Source organism: Mixophyes fleayi, chromosome 8 (assembly GCF_038048845.1).
Source record: "Mixophyes fleayi isolate aMixFle1 chromosome 8, aMixFle1.hap1, whole genome shotgun sequence".
Classification (NCBI taxonomy): domain Eukaryota; kingdom Metazoa; phylum Chordata; class Amphibia; order Anura; family Limnodynastidae; genus Mixophyes; species Mixophyes fleayi.
Genome location: NC_134409.1, coordinates 3,499,421 through 3,509,702, shown reverse-complemented (window position 1 = coordinate 3,509,702; position 10,282 = coordinate 3,499,421).

The window sequence follows — 10,282 nt, the reverse complement described above, 5'->3', positions numbered from 1 at the left end:
TGTGATCCTACTGTTCATTATCAGACTATATTGAGAACACTGTTGATGAAAGCTGTAAAGTATAGAGTGATCGCCAATAAATCACTTTTTATTTGTTGAACACCCTATAATGTCTATATACTGTTACTTACCTGCACTACATAAGCATCTTGTCCACCTGTTCGTCCTATTATACCTTTTAGTCTTATATCAACGATATTACCATTGTCTAACTTGTGAAGCTCAGACGCTATACATTAATATTCCCCATAGTTTAGGTGTAAGCCTGTTTTTAATATTGGCATAAGTATCTCACATATATACCATAAATGTAATTTTGGAATTGATTCAGTTTATTCTCACTCACAATTATTTCACTGTCAAATCACAATACTATTTGCAGTATCAGGGAACGGCTATGGGCACCAGATTCACCCCAAGTTACACTAAGGTATACATTGTATTAGAGGAGTAGTATATTAAGTCAGGGCTCTTTGTTGCAAACCTGAAATTCTACAGTCATTATACGGATTACATTTTTATTTTGGATGGGGTTTGTCCATATTGATAATATTGCTTCAAATTTGAAATTCTCAAATGAATTATTTGAGGATCACTTTGTCAGCATCTAATGATAATATTGTTTCTAATAAAACATTTTCTAAACATGTAAATTCCAATAATTATTTGCATTATAACAGTCAATATCAGAAACCAAGGATTAGGACTATTCCTCAGGGCCCAGTATCACCATCTCTAATTCTTTATGTCCTTTCATTTCTTTATACGGTTCTATCTTTATATTTATGTAAGATCCTTATCTAGTTGCACTAATCCTTGTTTCTTAATTAATTTTCCAACAAGTGGAATAAGCATTGATCATGAATTCCATTTCAGACTTATTAACTTACAAGGAGGTGTTGTAGTGTCGTGTTCATCATTATTAAAATCTGGTGTTGATAGATTATTGCAGAAAACGTCTTTCATTTATTGTGCTGCTTCGTGAGATGTACTGACACGTGGATTATATCCTGCCTCATTGGCATGCACCAGGCATGTCTGCCACGTGGTAATAGCATGATGGCTAGTAAAGACTGTGGTTATTATGCAGCATCATTGTTGGAAACAGGCTATAAATAGAGGGTCTAGAATCGCTTCTCCAAGATGGGAAGATGATAACATTAATGGACCTTACAAATTTCGTCACCAAAGTAATTCAACTGTGAGTCTGAAGTTTCCTTTACACTCTTGTGGGTTTTACTGACATCATTTACAGTACATACCATTATTCTACTCAATGCAGTTCTGACAAACACGGTGTAGCTGTCAGCGTTAGCTCACCCTTGTTCTGCAGGGATGATCTCTCCCTTGTGCTCACTGTGTACTCAGCCACTGGGCTCTGACACTCTAGTATGCACTCAGCTCCTCTCTACTGGTGCTACACCAGGTTTTGGAGCAACCCTCTCTTAGCGGGTTCATAGTTTGCCATAATCCCATTGGGAAACGTTACACACTATTGTTTTCACGTTTGTATTTTGAGTTTCTTGTAGAATAGCATAGTCCATGGGTGTGTTGGAGCAATGATACGCAGTCATCATTCTCACCAGACCAAGCTGTGCGAATGGTTGATAATGATGACTGTTCACCCGTCTCTCCTAAAATCTATAACTAACAGCAGCGCTGTGCAGCTTGGGCTGGTTCCAACTAAAACAGGAACATACAGTGAGTGTGACATAACTAGATGTTTGTGGCTCCAATAGCAAAATTTTGAAAAGGCCCCAAGTACACTGCCCAATTATTTCCTAGGGTAGGAGCCCCCTTCCTCAACTATGGGCCACATAACAGCTGCCCCCAATGCACTTATGGTATTTATCCCCTTTGAGTGCACATTACAAATTTAAATTGCAATAAAGCCACAAGGTCTAGTTATTAAACGTGGGTGCTATTGATTTGACATCGGAACTGGTTGGGGGGAGGGATGGCTAGGGTGTTCACTCATTGCTAGACTTTCTTTATTTCAGGTACCGATCCTTTTACCCAAACAGGGCTCCAACATTCCAGGATCCAGGCAAGCAGATACTGATTTTGACACTAGAAGCAGCAGGTGATGAGAGCTGCAAGAACAGGTAGGAGAGTGGAGGGCAATCTGCCAACTGCCCTGGTTCTGGTGGGGCAGACCCAATTTAAGGTTGATTGTCCTACTCAACCAGGACTTTGTCCCGACTACAGGGACAGTTGGGAGGTATTTCGAAAAAATGAAAAAAGAATTGGGAGCTAATTAAATATCAAATATGTGAATAGAATTATAATTATAAAGAGGTTTATTTAGCTTAAAACCTATCAGCTATCAATTTGACAGATATAACCACTTATCTCTATTAATAGAAAAAAATCAAACATACAGAAGAATATAATTGACAGCGCTTATAATCAGTGTAAATAACAACCACTTTTTTTATTCAAACAACTTGAATGTTTATATGCCAATACTCAATGTTTTTGTTTCCATGTGTTCCCTTTCTAAATAAAGAGTTAAAAAAAACAACAACTACTGCCTCTTCCTGATCTAACTATGACGGAACAATACTCATCATGGAATTGGCTATAAACCATTGACTAATTAAAAAAGAGGTACCGGTATATAAAAATTCATATAAAAGAGCACCCACATATATCAAGTTGTATCCAGTAATATCACAGTCTGCTGCTTTACTTAAAACACAACACTAGTAGATTAGGAACTAATAAAAAAAATGTATATAAAATATGTGGTAAATTATAAAGAAGCTTCCTTCAGCCTTAGTCACTGCACACTCACAGAAAGTCTCTCTTCTCAGTAGGGTGTAAAGCGGTCTTCGAAATTGCACTATGTTGAATCCATTCGTTAGTTAATAAATATAATCAAGTGTTTGATCTTTCTCCATCTGATTAGTGAGCCACCTGAGCAAATTTAGCAACAGGTCTGTTTCAAAAAAAGATCTTTGCAATAAAACGAAACGCGTCGGGTTGTGCCTAATTGCTGCCAATGGAAAATCCCTTTTACAAAGTGTGGACTTGATCTTCAACTCCAGAGGACATCATACAGCCAGAGCTACAATGTTGAACTACTGAATATTATGAGATCGGAGGAGGAGATGAGCAGATTGAGATTTAATTAGTAAGCTGGACACTAACTTTGCTGAGAGGCTTCTATTTTTAAAACAGACCTGCTTCTAAGTTTGCTCAGTTGGCTCACTAATCAGAAGGAGGATAGTAGACATGATTTTGTTTATTGACTATTGGATTACCTCTTTGCCCAACCTCTTATACCCATTGCAAGTTCTACCCATATTATTAACTTCTAAAGATATTAAACTCAATAATGCCACATTTGGTAGATTTATTTGTAAAAACAAAAGGCCTTGTAGAATAAAATCAGGGTACTCCAAAAACATACTGGTAGGTTAATTGGCTGCAATCAAAAATTGACCCTAGTCTCTCCCTCTCTGTCTGTCTGTGTGTGAGTGTGTGTCTATAGTAGGGAATTTAGACTGTAAGCTCCAATCGGGCAGGGACTGATGTGAGTGAGTTCTCTGTACAGCGCTGCGGAATTAGGGGCGCTATATAAATAAATGATGATGCTGATGATGATACTCATTCCCCAAATATACTAAATTATAGTATAGTAACTTATAGTACAACAGTCATTACATCAATCAGATGAATACTAAATCATTCCACAAAAATACACTGACCAGCTATAAATAAATAAATAGGATTTTGTGGGTTCTTCTATTATGTCCTTTTTGCAAGCCTAGCAAAATTCTAGTAAAGTGATTGAATATCTAATACAGACTGGTTAAACCAATTAGACTCCTGGTTATTGATTTCCTCTCTAAAATAGAAAACAATTGTCACACACTCAACTCCTTACGCTTACCCTGGATCACATTAAACGGATGTTTTTTTTCTCTAATGTAAAACTCTATTAACATGTTAGCGGCTAGCATGTACAAAGCATGTACAAAACAATTACCTTAAAAACTTTGCATGGGGTTTAGCTCTCCCCAATAGAAGATACATTGTAGGTTTATCAGATTCACATTCATGTCATAAGTATCATACGTATGATACTAATATTTATTCTGGACATAGCTGAAATAATACAAGTCAGGCTATGTGCCATTGTCTCCGGAATGGGTAATTTCAGCTCTCGACTCTACATCATCTTCATCACAAAGAGTAGAAAAAAAATATTATTAATAATCTCAGCTAGAAAAATCATTTAGCCTATGTGGGTATATGATTCACCTCCCACGTTAAACTTTGCTAAAGTAAAATGATTAATGTATGGATTGGTCTTTAAATAATCACAAATAAAACAAATGAGGTTTGGAAAACTTTATTGATACATAACCAAATTACACAAAACAACGCTTAATAAAATGTTTCAAATATTCTTCATGGTACGAAACTTGTTTGTTCATGGGTGAACCGCCTATAACTATATATACATGTTTTCCTCTTCCCCAGGGATGTTGGGGCTTTGCTTATTTCCATTGTAGGTAACAATGTTGATTTTGTGCATACTGTTTGGTCCAAAACATTGGCTTTTGACAGGAATCCTGTACCTCTTAAAGATGGGATAAATTAATTACACCAGTTTCAGCTTCTGAGTGAGGCTTCAAGCGCTACCAATAGGAGAACCTAGGCCATTGCCTAGTGCGCCACTGATTAGGGGCACCTAAGACACTGAATGAGTCACCTGACACTCCTCCAGTATTTTTAATGCCTAGTTGCGTGAAAGAGAGGCCATACCTCGCAACTGTCCCAATTTCGGCGGGCAGCCCCAATTTTAGGGCTCTCTCCCGCTGGACATGTTTGTCCTGCAGGTGAAAATTTTTGGAGGTATCTTCCATTCACAGCTTAGCAGAGCAGCAGGGAAATGAGGTATCTGAGGAGTAGCCTGGTTCTTCAAAGCGTTAAGCTGCCCGCTGGAGGAGTAGCCATGCCCCCATCGTTACGTGGCCACTCCCTCATTGTCACATGACCATGCCCGCTATCCAGATGCCAGGGGGGAAAATGTTGGGACAATGGAGAAGTATTCGCCCACCAGGCCGGTCCCATAGTGGGCTACCTTGGGCTGAGTCACAGGACCACCTGCATTTTTTTTCCTTTAAAATATTTCTAATAGGTTGCTGAGTCGAGTTTTGCCCCCCAGCCCTCCACCTGGTCACAGCCCAGTGCTGCACTCCCAGTCTGAGTATCAGTGAAAGCCGCCCCCACCTCCTGTCTCCTAACTTAAGCAGCAGGAGAGGCGCAATGTGAAGGGGGGTGGCGCTATTGATGCCCCCCCCCCTTGGATAAACCTCTTATATATGCTCCATATCCTCTTTGCCTTATTGCTCTATTTCTCCTGGCCGCAACTTGAACACTTTAGCATTTTATTCTGCATCTCGAGTCTGTGTTTATTGTCTATTGTGGGTACTGACAACACCAGACACATCGTCAACATCATCAACATTTATTTATGTAGCGCCTACATATTCCGTAGCTTTTTGCAGTAGAGGTCTGTGATTACTATATATCATTGTTGGTGCATAGGTTTAGGCTGCATTAACATGTCCTGATCCTTTACTAATCTACTGGTAACTCATTAAAGTATTTGGCTCAAAATACATGCAAATTAAACAGAATAAAAGAACAATTTTATTGAAATAAAATGAATGAAACAGAGTAAAATGCATGATGAATAGAATAAAATAAAATATCTAGATAAAATATCCTGGTAGCTGTTTCCTTGTGTAACTGCTGAAAGTAAAGCATGTTGTCTGCTTGCCTGTCTTCCTCAGGGTGTAACAGTAATGGTGTGTGGAGAGACAATATAAATAGGGGTGATAATTGGCAATTAGTAAAACAGAATCAGCGTCTAATAAAATGAAAACAGAATATTCACTAAAAACTTCCAATAGATACATTGAACCACAAGGCGATATTGCTGTTCATACTCACAGCGTGATTCTATATGATCTCTATGACATTTGTTACATAGTTCTTCACTTATTGTATTTTGATAAGATTATCATTTTATCTATTTTATTTGCATGTCTTCTGTGCCTGATACTTACATTTTATTGAATTGTGGTACAGGATTAGACCTTGTGTATTATGGACAGAATTGTAATTTGTTTTATGTTACATTAATTAAGATGTGAGCACTGGTCTCTGCTAGGGGGGGCGATTGCCCCGATCGCCATCCCCCCTGGATCCGCCACTGTATCATCTGTAGGTATACAGGACTCAATACTATTTCCCAGATATTCGTGACAGCCTCACACTGTGTCCTCCATATTTTGGTTCCCCTTGTTTATTTCCCCTCACACTGCCCTCCATGCTTGTTCCACATTTCTCTCGTGTCCCTCACGCTATGTGCCTCCGTTATTTTACTTATCTTTCTATTGCCTTTTTCTCTTCTTCTTTTCTCCTTTTGTGTTTTCTTCTTTCATCTGTGTCGCGCTGCCGCTGCTCCTCTCCTCACCGAATTCTCACTGAAAATGATGTCGGGCGTGATGACGTTACGCCCAACATTCAGTGGGAGAGAGGAGGGGAGGAGACTGCCGGGAGCCGCCGCGCTGTCAGGTGATTTTTATTTTTATTTTTTTCATAAATCAATTTTCTACCGCGATTTTCTTTACTATGGAAAGAGAGGAATATCAGGCGGAGGGAAGCGCCCCTCTGCCTTGCCTACCCCGCTCACCGTTAGCTCTGGGGACCGCTGGGCCATAGGCAGTTGCCTAGGTTGCCTAGCGGTAAATCCAGCCCTGGATGCACGATTTTTGACAAAGGAGTGAAAAAAAATATCAGAAGAGTTGTGCAAAAACCAAGGACCCATTGTGGAGAGCTTCAGAAAGACCTTTAATTAGCAAAAAAAGCAGTTAGAATGGCCTAGCCAATCAGCTGACTTGAATCCAATTGAAAATCTATGGAAAGAACTAAAAACCAGAGTTCATAGAAGAAGCCCACGGAACCTTCAAGATTTGAAGACTATTTGCGTTGAAGAATGGGGCAAAATCACACCTGAGCAATGTATGCGACTAGTTTCTTCATACAGGAGACGTCTTGAAGCTGTCATTACCAATAAAGGCTTTTGTACAAAGTATTAAATACATTTCAGGAAGCGTGTTCAATACTTTTTCCCTGTGTCATTTCACATTATTACACAAAGCTTAAATTATTGACATCTATGATTTGATTTCTTCGCATGTGTGGATTGCAAGGGTTGCTGCTGACATTTGATGTAAATTTCATTAAACTACCCACATTAAGTATATATTTACTGAGAAAAATGTTGCTATGTGCATACTTATTTCACCCGTTGTGTGTGTGTGTGTGTATATATATATATATATATATATATATATATACACACACACACACAGCGGGTGAAATAAGTATTGAACACAGCAACATTTTTATCAGTAAATATATGTTTACTGTATTCATATATAATATATTCCATATATTTAATTTATCACAACCTCCCTGATTTTCGGCTGGTGTTGAAAGAGCACCAGCTACGAGTGAGTCTGGTTCTGTCCTGTGTTAGTGATGAATACCCAACACGTTTTGTCTATCTGGTAGACTTCCTCATTGGTATTTTTTCAAGAGCTGTCAGACCTAAAGCAGTTTGTAGTAATCTTGCTGAAACAGATATCAGTGTAAAATGAGATTGGATTTACCACAGGGACCAATGATCCCTACTAATGGAGACGCAGCCCCGAACACCTTGCGCCTCCCCTAAATACATCCTTCAAATGCGAAGGGCACCTTGGTAAGCGGGTACAAACCTCCCAACTTCTCATGAGTTGGGAAAAATGTGCCGACTCAAAACAGGACTGTCCCACCTACTTCGGGACAGTTGTGAGCTTTGCAGAAACAACGCCGTATTTGCACGAGTTATGTGCTCTTTATTATAAGATATATATTGCCATGTGCAAGCATTATTAGATCTACCAACAGGGTAAATATCATGATTTATACATTTGCATGATCCAGATTCCCCTTATTCTGCCATCCCCCACAACTTGCACACACAAATGTAAATGAACAAATTGACCGCACAGCAGAACAATCTCTATCATTATTATACCATCTCTCCGTACATACATTACACTATCGTTCAATTCCAGGCAGATTATTCTGGAAGCTGTCAGCAAAGGCTGCAATTACAAAACTGTTGTATGTCAGTCTGTAGAACACCCATTTCACATGTATGACCAGCTGCTTCACACGTGTGGGTTATTAAAGTTCCACTTTCAAAATGCTATTTATATCAGCAGATGGCCTCAGTTATTGTACATCTATTATTAAAATTTAAATAATATGTTCTATGCTGGGATGGGCGACTGGGCGCAGGATAAACTAATTCTGCGCTGGGTAAGTAAAAGGGGCTTCGGGGCCAGAAATCTGCCCGTGGCCGGCACTGGGCATGCCGCCGCCGCCGCCGCTGTCGGACACTAACAAGTGCCAGCCGGCGCTGTTGACCAGGAGGGAGATTGAAGATGGCTCTCCGGCCGGGGAAGGAGAGCCAGACAAAGTAGGAGCGCGGGAAAATGAATGAAACTGGGCAAGACCGAGTAGAGGCATGAAGGAGAAAGTGGGGAAAAGGAGCTGGGTGGGGAAGGATAGAAGAATGAAATGGCTGGAAGGGGGCAATACATATGTAATCAGCTAATTAAACTACATCTGCAGCACAGATAACGGGGGTCTGATCAGCTGCACAGAGAAAGGAGTAAGAGAAGAGGAGAGAAACTGGGGGAATAAGGGGAAGAGAGTCCTAAAAGAAAAGGCTGGAGACTGAAGGAAGAGAGAGGAGAGATAAAAATAACACATCAGTGGAGACAAATTGGTGTTAAGACAGAAAAGAAAAGTTACGCCACGCGAAGGCTTCAACCATTGTTACTGACCAGTCACACACTGTAATGTCTCCATTCACTGACAGTCATACTACTTCACGCACAACCTCCGCACGGCATCCCTCACGCACAACCCCCCGTGCACCACCTCAGCACTGTCACCCCCGCGCACCACGTCCGCACGGTTCTACCCAGCGCACCCCCTACGCACGGTCCCACCCCGCGCACCCCCTACACATGGTCCCACCCCGCTCACCAATTCTGCACGGTATCCCCGTTGTTTTTTTTTTATTAAAAGCGTATGCGACCCTATGACCCTAGTGAAGCGGTGGCACAAGACCAGAAGGGGCATGGTCAGTTTTTGGAGGGGGTGTAAATTATGGATATAGATTACAGAAGCTATTTTTTGTAAATGAACAGTAATAGAACACGTGTCATAGCTGCAACTACAAATTTACACAACAAGCCAATCAGAACATTGGTCGTCTCCTGCCAAATACACTGCTTCCTGCAGACATCTCCTTCCCAATCTCTCGCCATTGTCATGGAACTATGACTTATAGATCCTTTTAAGTGGGTAAGGGAGCATGGAGGGATGTGACAAAACGCAGTTCCAGCACCTGGAATACTGTGTATGATTCTAGAGGCCATATCATCAAAAAGTAAAAAAAATGACAAACTATTCAGTGAAGGGTTTCTAAAATGGTGCATGCGCTATATAACAAGAATTATCAGGAGAGACTACATGATAAATATTGTACTGCTTAGAGGACAGAAGGGAGTGATAGAAACGTAAAGATATTAATAGTTCAGGATGGCCATATTCTTTACAATACAATAATTTCTAGAATAAGGCGACACATTTGGAGGGAAAAGATTGAAATGTAATATAAGGAAGAAAAAAAGAGTGATGGATTCATGTAATAATCTTTCATCATTTGTGGTAAGGGGGTCATACCCCACTCCCCCAGTCGGTACCACCCTCTCTGTGTCTCCCCCTGTCCTTTAGGATGTAAGCTCTCAGGACCAGGGCCCTCTATCCTTGTGTTCTCCTTTAATATCCCATCACCCTCTGTACCATCTCTTGGCTGCTTCCCTAGCACTGTTTTCTTAAGCTCAGTCCTACTTCCCACTGATTACTACCATCACTCACTGTCCCTCATATAATTTCTACATCACTGTGTTACCTGTATATTTATTCATTCAGTATCTGTCTGGTCTTTGAATTTTGTTCTTCATGTATCATGTTATGTGTTATGGATCGCTGCTTTCTGTATATTTCACGTACGGCGCTGCGGACCCTTTGTGGCGCCTTATAAATAAAAGATAATAATAATAATAATAATAATAATAATAATTACTTGCTGCCATTACACAGGTTTATATAGAATAATGGAAGGGATGACACT